Source organism: Cygnus olor, chromosome 3 (genome assembly GCF_009769625.2).
Source record: "Cygnus olor isolate bCygOlo1 chromosome 3, bCygOlo1.pri.v2, whole genome shotgun sequence".
Lineage (NCBI taxonomy): Eukaryota > Metazoa > Chordata > Aves > Anseriformes > Anatidae > Cygnus > Cygnus olor.
Window position 1 is genome coordinate 67,491,175 of NC_049171.1, and position 14,091 is coordinate 67,505,265.

Sequence of the window (14,091 nt, forward strand, 5' to 3'; positions counted from 1 at the left end):
ATCCATTCTCATGCTGTGTTTCCGCAGCTCACCTAATGTGTGTTAGTGTAACTGCTGGTAGTTTCTGTTCTAACATATTGTAGCAGATGTTGCCTTGACTGAATTTATGATGCTGTGTAGAACTAGTTTGCTGCCAGTAAACTCATACTTGCTATTCCACAGCAAAAGAAAAAGGCAAGCTTTCAAAAAAAGCCCTGATTATTTTATTTTTTTTTGGAAACAACTGTTATATGGTGTTTTTTTTATTGTTGTTTTTCAGGTAGCATTTAGACAACTGACTGGGAAGGCAGCACAGTCTACTTGTCCTACTTGAACTTCTGGGATAGTAGTTATCAAATACTGCAGGGCAACATCTTCTGCACTTTAATTTTTCTTGTGTGACAACAGTGGTAGAAACAGGCAGAATCTCTAATTTCTGCATTTACATGGTAGACTGAATCACCTGATCTAAATCTGAGACTTAAAATAAAGGGCTGACAGTTATACCAAGAACTTTCATTACATAAAACGTCCCTTAGTTGACTTAGAATGAAAATAGAAGTCTTCCATTCCATTATATCTTATTCTAGTAATCAGGCCGTAACAGTTTCACTAGCTGGTCCTGTAGCATAGGCCAAAAAAAGAATAGTGTTTTTATTGGAGGGAACACTCCTCAAACAGCAGGTATCAGTCTACAGTTTTGTTTGACATGGGGGATAGGCAATTGTCAGTGACTTGATGCTCATGTAACCACAAAGACTGTTGGAAGGCTAAAGGCCTAGCGCTGATAGGTAAGAAATAGTGTCAGCAAAAGTTTGTTACCAAGTATTCCTCTGTCTACTGAAATTCCTGTGTCCTGAATAGCACAGACAATTCAATGTGACCTGGACAGAATTCCCTTTTTTCTGTAGCTTTTGAGAAAAGCATCACAGGTGTCTACACTTAGACTCGTGTTGCAGAATATGATACACCTTTAATTAAATGTGACTTAACTATCCTCTTTAATATCTTCATTGATGAGTTGGATGAGGGAATTGAGTGCACCCTCAGTAAGTTTGCAGATGACACCAAGTAGGGGGTAAGTGTCAGTCTGCTGGAGGGTAGGAAGGCCCTGCAGAAGGACCTGTACAGGGTGGATGAATGGGCAGAGGCCAGTGGGATGAGGTTCAACATGGTTAAATGCCAGGTCCTGCACTCTGGTCACAAGAACCCCATGCAGCGCTACAGGCCTGGGGCAGAGTGGCTGGAAAGCTGTGCAGAGGAAAAGGAGCTGGGGATGTTGGTCGACACTCACCTGAACATGAGCTGGCAGTGTGCCCAGGTGGTCTAGAAAGCCAATGGCATTCTGGCTTGTATCAGGAATAGTGTAGCCAGCAGGACCAGGGAGGTGATCGTCCCCCTGTACTCTGCTCTGGTGAGGCTACACCTTGAGTACTGTGTTCAGCTTTGGGCTCCTCACTACAAGAAGGACATCGAGGCCCTGGAGCGTGTCCAGAGAAGGTCTATGAAGCTGGTGAAGGGCCTGAAACACAAGTCCTATGAGGAGTGGCTGAGGGAACTGGGGTTGTTTAGTCTGGGGAACAGGAGGCTCAGGGGAGACCTCATTGCTTTCTACAACTACCTGAAAGGAAGTTGTGGGGAGCTGGAGGTCAGCCTCTTCTCACAGATAACTAGTGATAGGACTAGAGGGAATGGCCTCAAGTTGTGCCAGGGGAGGTTCAGGTTGGGTATTAGGAGACATTTCTTCTCAGAAAGAGTGGTCAGGCATTGGAACAGGTTGCCCAGGGAGGTGGTGGAGTCACCATCCCTGGGGATGTTAAAGGAAAGTTTGCCTGTGGCGCTTAGGGACATGGTTTAGTGGGTGACTTTGGTGTTAAGGTGATGGTTGGACCGGATGATATTGGATGTTTTTTCCAAACATGATTTGATTCTATGATTCTAATTTGTCTGTTTTGAAGCTGATTGTGGATGGTACAAACTTAACAGCTTTACTTTTTCAGGTTTTGAACTTACTAATGTAAGCTGTATCTACTCTCCAATAAGCCTAATAATTTGTATACAGAGAAAGTGAAGGACAGCTTCATTTTCTTTTTCCCTCCTGTAGAAATTTATCTGTTTAAGCATTCTGCTTGCTCGTGCAGAATTTTGAGGAAAATTCCTCATTACTTGCAGCAAAGGGGAAGGAATTGGACTACGTGGCTTCAGTGATCATGGGGATATGAATAATATGAAGAAACAGACATTTTTCACTAACTTCAGGGTGGGGTGGGGGGATAGTCTACTGGAAAAAAAAAGAAAAAAAAAAAAAAAAGGAAGTATGAATCCTATGATGAATCTATGAAAAGCGTGAAACTATGAATCCTAAGCCAAAAGCATAAACTGATGATCTGGAAAGCAATGCGTAAACTGCTTCTAATAACAATCTGTGTTTGTAAATAAATGAAATGCAAAGTGTGATTGGTGATACCGTACCTCAAATATTGTGTACACTTTTGGGCCCCTCAGTACTCCAAAGATATTGAATATCTGGATTCAGTTCAGAGAAGAGCAAGAAAACTGATGAAAGGACTAGAAAACAAGGCATTTAGGGACAGCTGAGGGAACTGGGACTGTTTAGTTTGAAGAAGAGAAGGCTGAGGGGAGACCTCATAACACTCTACAGCTACCTGAAAGGAAATTGCAGCAAGGAGGGTGTTGGTCCCTTTTCTCAGGTGACAAGTGGTAGTATGCAAGGAAACGGCCTCAAGTTGTGCCGGAAGAGGTTTAGATTGGATGTCAAGAAGAATTTCTTTAAAGAGAGGGTGGATAGGCACTGGAACAGGTTGCCCAGGGAACTGGTGGAGTCCCCATCCCTGAAGGTACTTCAGTGTTGTGTGGATATGGCACTTAGGACATGATTCAGTGATGGGACTCAGTATGTCAGGTTAACAGTTGGACTTGATAATCCTAAGGGTCTTTTCCAACCTGTGGGTTCTGTGACTCCTAGCCCTTTTTTAGAAACTAGGAAAATCTTATAGGAAGTTCATGGACAGTACAGGAAACGCAGGGCCATGTCCAAGCAGCTTTAGAAGATCTCTAAGGAGGGAGTCTCCACAACGTCTATGAGCAACCTGTGACAGTGCTCCATCATCCTCACAGTAAAGAATTGACTTCTGATGTCCAAAGGGAACTTCTTGTACTCCAGTGAGTGCCCATTGCCACTTGTCCTATCTGTCACTGGGTACCACTGGAAAGAGCCTGGTTCTATCTTCACTGCATCTTCAGGTATTTATACACACTGATGAGAGTCCCTTTAACCAGCAGTCTTAACGACTGTTCTGGATTCATGACTTCGCTCTCTACTTGTCACTACATGGGCACAAGGTGAGCAAAAGAAACTTTATGTTTTAGTGCAGCCAATCACTGCTTGAAGAAGGAATTTTTATTTAGTAGATTTTATAGAAAGCACCTGTATTTGTTTAAGTGTAGCAAGCAAATATGTGTTCTTAGAAACTAGGAAAACCTTAGCATAAATTGCTTTCTGGTAAGAGCAGGGAACTTCATACCCCAGAAGAGTCCCTTTGTGGTAACTCCTCAAGGATCTGGACCTGTTACCAATGCTTGTAATTTCCCTATGGAATTTTTTTAAGCAGAAGCACGGGGATCTATGGTGGCCACACTGCTATTTCTTTCTTTATGATAATCTCGCCCAACGGTTGAAATCTTTCCCAATGATGCATAGCATTGGAACCATATGAAAACCATATACATCTTCCTGAATGCCACATAATTGTTGGTCTCCTCACAAATAGCTCCAGTGAATGGTGTACAGCAGAAAACAGTCAAACAAACAAACAAAAAACAACAACAAAACAGAGTGGACAGTAAATCTCCATCCCCACACCAACATCTACCACTGAGTAAGAAAGCTGCTATTTTTAGAGGCACTACACATTAGTACTAACTCGTGCCCCCACGAATGCTGAAGATTTAAGTGCCAAAAGTGGGAACACAGTAGCATATGCAGATTATTCTTAATGTCTGTGCTGAGCCCTTCTTAAACCTGGCTTTGATATCTAATCAACATAAGATTAATAACTAACATAGGAGAATGGCATGACAGTTGCCAAACAGAGATGAATGATGCCCAATTACTACAGCTGTGTTTTTAAAAATGCTTTCAGACTTGCCATCTCGTGGCCCTAGTGGTATGGCAGGAGCAAGGTAAGCAAGGTAAGCTTCTTAGCCAGAGTACTTGCACCATTCAGATCTACTAAGGGTGATAAATACCTGGTTGATGGTTGGACTTGATAATCTCAAGAGTCTTTTCCAACCTAAATGATTCTGTGATTCCTGGAAACTTGGAAAATTTTACAGGAAATTCGAGGACTTCTATGAAATTCAAGGACTTCTATGAACAGCACAGGAAACCCATAATACATGGGTTACCAGTGCAGGATGATGGAGTTCCCTGGATGGTTGGTGCAATGCAAATTACTCCCGGTTATTTGCTTATCTCTTGGCATGGCTCTACATGGAAAGGAAGGGCAGGACATTTCTCTGCTTTGTAAATTACCCCAGCTAGTAGCCATTCCCCAAGCCTGTAAAGCTTTGATACCAGAATGGTTCTTACCTTCTCCCTGTGAGGGAGGTAGAGGAAGGGATTTAGGACTTCTTGTAAACCAACAGTAAGTATCCACATTTGGCAACTCTTCTGTCCTGCACTGATGATGCTAATCTGAAGAACCCAAGGAGGTCATCTGTTGCTATTGAGCAGTTCAAAGAGGTGCTTACTTCTTTTTGGAAAACATTAAAGACATTCTCAGCTGTCCCACCACAGCAACCAGAAAAACTAGAGAAATGTCAAATGTTGATTAAACTGATGATATAATCACTTTTAAAAATAAGGATGACTTTGCATGCACCTATCAGTGTAATTTACCTTCCAGCAGCAGGTTTTGTGCCATGAGGACCATGAGACATGGAAGAACCAAGCCAAAAAAAAAAAAAAAGAAAGCTTACTTCAACCATGCAACTGTTGGCACCTTAATTTAGTACACAACCTCTCTGTTTTCCTGGGAGACTCTGTTTTCCTGAGTCTAGCCCATGGCAAAACTGCTGGTATTCTGTCACTAGCTGAATGCTCCACTACAAACAAGCTACCTTTTATAATGCTGAATGTTTTGTTTGATTAAATGTTTAAAACTTAAAGTTCTGGCAGCAACCACTATCAAAAAAAAAGAAAAAACAAAACAAAACAAAAAAGAACCTTAGAATATTTAATAGTAAAGACTAAAAATAGTAAAATAGTGTAGTCTTCCCTGACTCACAGAGTTTAAAAAAAAAAAAAAAAAGGATCTAGATTAAGACGGCAATAAGAATTGCCTCATCAACTCCCAGAACATATACTCCTAAGGCCAAGGGCTGACATCCCTATTGAGGAAATTGTGGTGTAGTATAGAGATTTAAAAAATATAAAATATGTTCTGGAAAGGGAAAACCACAAGATGGTGCTCTTGAAACACTGCATGAGGCCAGATTCATTGACTTCCTTCTTGCTCACTTCAGAATATATTTCCTCCATTTCCGCTGACAATAGCTATCTATCCAGTTACTCTGGTCTAGGGTGAACTATACCAGTTACTCTGGTCTAGGATGATTACATTAAATCTGTGATTAAAAGAACAAATCCTAAACCTTGAATTCATTTACTTATTTTGACACTTGTTTGAAAAATATTTATCAGAATACGTATTTGTTTGTTACACTTAAACAAATATATGCACTTTCTATAAAAGCTTTATCCTGCTGCTATGTATTGTTTATTTACACATCTTCTTCAAGCAGTGATTGTCTGACCTAAAACATAAAGTTTATTTTGTCGACCTTGTGCCCATGTAGTGACAAGCAGAGAGCAAAGCCATGACTCCAAAGCAGTGGTTAAGAGTCATCCTACCAGTGTGGGTCTGAACAAAGTTGTCAGTAATGTGCCCTTGCTGCTGAGAAGGCTAATGGTATTCTTGCTGCACTGGACAAAGTGCTTGCAGCAGGTCGAGGGAGGTGATTCTTCACCTCTACTCATCATTGGTGTGGCCACACCTGGAGCGTTGTGTCCAGTTCTGGACTCCCTTGTAAAAAAGAGATGTGGACATTCAGGAAAAGGTCCAGCAAAGAGCCACAAAGATGTTGAAGGGACTGGAGCACCTCTCCTGTGAGGAAAGACTGAGAGAGCTGGGACTGTTCAGCCTGGGGAAGAGAAAGGGGTTTGATGTCTGGTTTCTGAACAACTTAAGCATCAGCTGTATGACTGCTATAGAGTGACTTGGACTTGTCTTCTAGCAGAAGCTAACGCTGCCAACTTGCAAAATATCTAAAAGGCTTAGCGGGAATACATAAGACAACTTCCCAGACAGTGCCTCTCCTGTGTTTTGGAGGAGCTGGTGTCTTGAGCTGAAACGCCATTACTGGAAATCAAAGGATGGACTGGGGCAACTTCTGTGATACATGCTTGATTTTGGAATACACTTCCCATGACAGAAAAGGTTATCCCTCTAATGCATTTAATCTTTGGAACAGAGGATGAGGATTTACAGAGTTGGGGAACTGCTGGAGTGGAAGTCTTTACCTGAGAATGAACAAATTGTCATGTCAGGTCCACTTGATGCTAATATTACCTTGTTGGAGTTGTTTCTCCCCTGAAGAAGTCCAGGGGCAGACAAGGAGAGGTGGAAAACAAAGTGTTGATATTTCTAACATAAAACGAAAGCTACAAGGGTCTCCTTGAACTTGCAGGTACATACAGAAATACTCACAAGGTTCAAATGAAAGAATACATGTTGTAATGGCCACTGAGATGGTTCAGCAGCTGCGGGTTTGTCTCCTAAGGTTTAGTCTTGCTCCACACTTTTTGTTCAGAAGTGTGTTCACTGTACTTCAGTACTATACTCACACAAACCAAGGCTTGGGAGGTATTTTGAGAAATTAAGATGTAAAAATTAAAAACAAAACCCATCAACAAATAAAAAAACACAGTTCCTCATGTCTGCTGATTACTCTGCAGGTGTCTGTTTGGTGCTGGGGAGGGATACAAGCCAAGCTGAGCTCTCAGCCAGCTGTAGCGGCAGAACCAGCCTGTGGCCTCACAAATGGATGTCCTCTAGTTGAGCAGGGGCCTTACTGAGGACAGAGAGGGAACCCTGGACACCCTCTGCTCCATTTCCCACTTCCTAAGTGCTGCTGGACTGGTTTTGGGCAGGTGCCAGAAGTGCTGCTGACCTTGGTCAACGCAGCTGTGCATGGCAAGGGGAAAAGGAGGAGGCTGATGTGGGACTTGGGGCAGGGGAAAAGCATGGCCACAGAGCAGGACTAAGGGTAGGGGTGGGAGCCATGGAGCAAGGGGGCATAGCTGGAGCAAGGGCCACTCTGGGGCACAGTGAGAAACAGAGGAAAGGTTTCCAGATGTTTGTGGTACCTTATAGCCAAACCTGGCTGGTAGTTTTGGATGCTGATGCTCTAAATGGCCTAGTTACACCAAATTCCTCACAAACGAATCACCCACACCCAGAGCATCCTGAAGGTCAGCGTTGGCTCTAACCAAAAGTATTTAACCAAAAGTATGTGCAGTGGGCACATAAGGTTCAGGCAGCCCTCATCTGCTCTTCACAGTAGCCCTCTATATGCTGCGATGCTTGGCCCCTGTGAGACCTGGAGGAGGTGTGGGGATGGGCCCATGCCGGCACCACTGGCCGAGAAGAGCACTGCAAAAGGAAGCTGCTCAGAAGCTCCTGGGTGTTTCAGGAGGAGGTAACGCACAGTGACTACAGCTTCACGAGAGACTTAATATGGATCCAGCTATGGTTCTGGTCCTTTCAACATTTACTGCCTCCTGAAACGCTTGCTTTCTGCCTGTATCTCCTGTATTTCCACCAGGGTGCGCAGTGCACCTTCTCAAAAGTGGTGAAAGCTGCTTCAAAGGGCTTAGGTGGTAGCTTGCTCAGGCATGAATCATAATGCAAACACGATGACACAAGACCTCTGAGACTTACCTCTCATATTTAGTGTCATTTTATGAGGGTCCACCTCGGTTCAGTTAATTACATTGTGCAACAAATTTTCGTTAGTCATATGTAGATCTAATTTTCAAGATTGTCCCTGGGTACCAAATTAGCAGAGAAGACATCAATTGCAATTTGCTTACAAACATACTTTAAACACCAGCTGCTTGTAAAAATACACATAATGTTTTTAAATTAAAAAGCTCTGTGTTGCCAAAAGCAAAAAAAAAATAAAAAAAAAAAATCTCACAACAGGCAGCACAATAGCATTTAGTCTCTGCAATGCATTTACTTATGTACTGCTAGATTAAAATGAAATGAAATGAAAATAAAATAAAATTAAATTAAATTAAAATAAAATAAAATAAAATAAAATAAAATAAAATAAAATAAAATAAAATAAAATAAAATAATAAAAATATATATGCCAGAATAAAACCCAGGAAGTTTGTGGCTTGCTCACATGTCCTTATAATTCTTTATGGCACATCACGATTATGTGATAAGTAATGAGAAGCTGTAGTGGGAAAAGCCTGTTGAAGCAGGGTAAAAAGCCATGTAAGATATCATATATTAAACAAATAAATCAGAAAAAAAATACTGCAGGACTTCCAGACTCATAGAATACATTTTATCGGGAGTTTTGAAAAGCCAGGCAGTTCATATTTTTTCTGGTCTTTTTACCTCTATTAAATAGCTATTATATTTTCTGTATTTATATTTGTATATTAGTATATAAAATATATAATACATTATAAATTATTAAGATGTCTTAGTGCCCTACACCACTACCATTTTCCTCCCACTCTGCTATGAAATAGACATGAAATATGTAAGGAGTGCACTTCTTACATATTTCTATTTATACTGTCAGTATGTTAATAGTCAGAGTACTTATTTTCTTGTCAGAAATTGTAATGTTCTGCAGTGTTCTTGGTACTCTTGTAAACAGATTAAAATCTGAATGGTGTTTTGCTCAAAGGAATGAAAACAACTCCTTTGCTGTATATCAGATATCACGACAGAATAAAGGCTCTCTTCCATTGTAGCTTCAATCAAGAGCAAGATTTTCATTGTTCATACAGAGCAGCTCACTATAGTTAGGTTTTCCCAAATTTCTGGCATTGACAGTAATTTAGCATGTTGGGTTTTGTTTACATGCTAGTTTTGAATACGATTAATGTTAAAAAAAAATTCAATGTCCTATCTATACATATTGACACTGAAGCAAAATAGATCTCAGTATTTACTCTTTTGCATATTAATTTCATAAATCCTGGTGACCAAAATCAAAGGTGCTGGTTGTGTACATTTAAAAAAGTTAGATCATATGCCCTCCTTACTCAGGAAATACTCTAGGAGAAAAAAAATAGAAAGTACTCAATAATATTAATAATAATGAAAAATATTAACTTGTAAGGCAGGTAATGAGAAGTGAACAAGAAGTGTTGCAGTAAGAGCAACTTGATTTTTGAGAGATGTGTCTCAGTTTCATTCTTTGCCTATGTGTGATGTGAGAAAAATAACACCCAAGGACTCTAATTCCTTTCTTGAAAGTGATAGATCTTAATGAAACATTTTCTTCCTGAACGTTCATACTAAGCAAGGCAAATCCATGACCAACAACAGTTTCAGAAATAGTTTTTTGAATGATCCTGGCTTATTTGAACATAAATCAAGGATAGAATAAGACATAACCACACCTAAATCACATGTAATTTCCTTATGTGTAACTTGCAAAGAACTTCACAAGTGAGATGAATGTTGTTATTCTATTTTAAATGTAAAGAATCCGAGAGGTATGAAATGCTTAGTCCATGATCATGAAGGGTTTCAGCTACAAATACATCCTGAAATTTCTGACTCCAAATTCTGGGGCTATATCTTCTCCTATCCAAACTGCTTTTCATAGTAATTAAAGTAGAAAATCAAAGGAGCATTTTCTATTTTATGGAACACAGTGCCCAAACAAGCAATGAAGCTTTTAGGGAACATGAATGTGGAGAAAGATTTCTGGTTTAAATTGGTTATATTTTAAAGTGGTTAACTTATATCAACAACAACAATAATACCAATAATAATAAAAGGTACAAAAAAACAAGTTGTCCGAAACAATAAAACCAGGCTCAGCTCATGCCTCAGACAGTTTTAAGACGAGGTGAAGATCAGAAGTAGCAAAATCTTAGCGTTTCTTTCTGATGTAGGATTCACCCTTTGATGTAACTTCTTACTGCAGGTGAGTGATGTACACATGTACAGCCCACTTAAGTCTACATCACATATTTATTGCTCATGTGACTGATAGAAACACAAATTTATGCTCTTGTAAAAATACAGGATTAACTTTTAGCACTGCTAACTAGGCAGAAATGGTTTTGTTATTTTATAGTATGTAAGTGTAACTCACTGTGAAAAAAAAAAAAAAAAATCAGTGGAAGAAATGCCTGTGACTTGAGCCTCCAGAGGTATGAAGAATAGTCAGAACTGTTAGCATCACTGATAAGCACCAGCCTTGGGCAAAGGGGAGTTGAGCAGCTTGCTCCTGTTAATCTCTTATGCAACCTTTGTGGATGGAGGCCTGCAAGTTTGGTATGAGAGGCTGCCGAAGGCAGGAATCTTGTGGTGGAAGGACAGCCCAGTTCTGGTGGCAGAAGAGTCTTGAAGGTCATAGTGCCCAGAGTGAAAACTTTTGCTTCATTATTTGTTAAATAAATATTAAAATGAACATTCTTGAATATGATAATGAGCTTAATGAAGTACATGCTAAACATATATGACATATATGACTTAACAGTACTTAACTCTTCACCCAAATCATGCTAAACATCACCCCAGAGGGGGAAAAGATAAGGTTAGGATATAAAAGAGTGTTAGGAGTCAGTGTTAAGAAAGTTCGTGTTAGGAAAAAAAAAAAAGTAAAAAAAAAAAGTGAGGAAAAAGAAAAGCAGGGGGAAGAAAGAAGAAATTGGAAACCTAGGAAAGGCAGTTAATGGGCTGTGCTCCTTCTCCTCCACTGAGACAGGGAGGCCTCCCTGGTAAGCTCTGTGCCTTCACCCTTTGGTGAGAAATACCTGGGATAACATTTTTGCTAGCACTATTACCATATATTACCGCTACTGCATTAAGTGTATTTATCAATGCCTATTCTCTTGCCTTACTAATTACTTTAAATTCTGTGAAGCTGTCTCAGTGAAACCATTAGGAGGGCTCTTAAACAGGCTAATGTTGGACTATGGTAAGTTCCCTTTAACATGACAAGAGGGTAAAAAATATTAATTGTGGAGAGGATGGTAGAGGGTTACTGTAGCTTTTCCTCATCTATCTGAACAAATTAAATATAGCTTACTATGGGTTTGCAAGGATTATAAACTGGAAAGAAAAAGCCATCACTTACATTATTACTTATTACTGTTGCTTTGTTTTGACCTTAATAGATTTATCTTTCAAAGAAATCAACACATCACTCAATAAAATTGTAAAGTTCCAAAATATTTCTGAAAGTTCTCATTGTCACATTTACATAAATTCTTTGCTATAAACCAGCTCAATTTGTACTCAGCAAATAAGGTTTAAGAATACTTCTATTCCATGGTTTTCTGTATATGTATTTATTGTATTTATCTATAGTTAATTTACCTAATCTTAATGCAAATTATGTTAGACATAAAATACGAGTTTTTATTCTCTACAACGATTGTGTCAGGAGCTAGCTAAAAGTAGGGAGGTCGTATAAAAATTTCTGAAGTTGTTAATTTATTTTGGATTTACAGAGTTTTAAATTCCTTTCCCAAATTCCAATTTGTATTATGTATTCATAAAATATAAAATATTTATAATCTATAACTTTATTAAAATACTTTCAACTTGTCACAGGCAGTGCCCAAGAAGCTGAACCACCACAGTGCTTTGCCATACTGGCCACTTTCTCCCAGGTGGCAAGGGATGTACCATTACACCTTCACACATTTAACCCACGTACTGAGGCAGCTGGAGGCCACTTTCTTGAAAGGCTTGATATTTTAAAATAGTGTACATACAATCTTTTCTACTTAATATATATATTATATATATATATATATCAGTCAGAACTTAACCACCAGGGCAGAGAGACAAAGCTGTCTTCTTACCTGCTCTGCAAAGGTTTTTCAGACAGCAGTTTTGTTCATGCACATATGGTTCTTGATCTTGGGGAGGGCAGTTTGAACGCAGTGATTTCAGAGTATGCCTGTGCAGACCTCCCTTGATACAACCCTCACTGATACAACCTTTCAGAAACAGTCACACTCATGCAGTGATTCTGGATATTTTTTATTCCTGCTGCTGGGTTTGCTGTAATGAACATCAGAGTTCTTGTCATGGGTGCCACCTCACATTCAGAGTACTAAACTTGGCCCTGATTTCAAGTTTGCTATCATATTAATTTAATCATCCAACTTTTGGCTAGCTTTATATTGATGTTCTTTTCTTTGCACTGCTATAAATGTGTATAAAATCATATCTAATCTCAGTAACTCTGACAGTTCCCATGATGCCAGCAACAATACCAGTACCCACGCATGCATCTAAAGTAAGGGTCCTCTGCTAAAGCAGAGAAGGCAAAGAGATCTTGAAATAAAGTAAGTACCGAAGATTTTTACCTTTCATCAGATATTTGTCATGCATAAAGATTTTAAATCCTATTTGCACTAAATTCCAGCACAGTGCTCCTATGTTATCAATTTCCAAAAGTAATTTGAGAAAGATGTCAGAGCTCAAGATGAGAAAACATAATTGAATTTATCTTTTTATTGATGTATTAACCAGTGCATTTTCAAACTTACATATTTCTTGAACTACCTTGTTTTATCACTGTTAGTTTTAAATATTACTGCACTGAAAATATTTTTGAGTCTTTCAGTTTATAGTTATTCTTCTCTTAATAAGAATGTAAAGCTATTGCCCAGTATATAAGCTTGTAAGCATCATCATGTGGATTCAAAGTTAATAAATCTTCCTCTTAATTTTAATAAAGGAATGAATAAAGCTATGACCTTCTCCTCCCACCGTGTTGAATTACAACGAGGTTGGGGGTGGTTTAATCTATTGAAGCAGTTGTCCATGATGACATTGCTGTATTATTGATTGAAGACAGACTACATGTGCATACTCATCCCTTTACTTGAAAAAGAAATAGTTTTAAAGCTTTATGTAACAGGCACATGTCCTTAGCTTTCAGCCATTTCAGCTCTGGCATTCTAACCAGTGTATGTGCTTATTTTTTCTTCATGAAATAATAATCACCGTAGTAGTAATATATATTATGCTTTAAGGTATCCATAATGTAGGCTACAGTTTTAGACATCAAATGTTTGAGTGTGTTACGGCGGGTTAAGAAAGTATTGGTTATCTGCTGAGTGTGGCAACAGTTCCTGGACTCAATATTTGTCCTAGTTTTCATGCAAATGATTTATTTTATCTTAAAGTCCATCCAGTAGTGTTTAGGGTAAATTCTGCTTTGCAATAAGCTAATGCGCTAAGAGTATACACAGTTTTAAGCCATGCTTAAGATGGCAAAATGAAAATGTCCAGGAACATTCATAGTAATTGAGGCTTACAGCCGATGTCTATGCTGACAAACCCTCTCAGCCTCCCTAAGAGTTGGACTGTGTGTACATGACCCATTGAAGGTGATCTCCACCAACTGTAATAACTTTTGAACAGTACACAGCAATTATTTGGGAAAAAGCTAGTCAGCACAGGCTAATGGCTCTAACACTAGAGGATAAGGTATTTCAGTGCCCAGGAGTCTACTAATGTAACTTGTAATTTGTTTATGTAGAGGTAGCCACAGTGAACTGGCTAAGCTGCTCTAACACCACCGGTTGAACTTTTAGTAGAGAATGATCTTTACTGAAACTACAACATTTAAAACATGGTTAAAGTTTGGTCCACAATCTTAGTTACCTTTATGGCAATGAGAATTTATTGGGTACCATTCGGTTCACATTCAGATCTCTAACCAAAGAAGTAAAGCTAAGGGAAATCACCAGAGGCTACACAATACAACAGAGATAGTCCCAGATGGTGGCGTCAAGACATC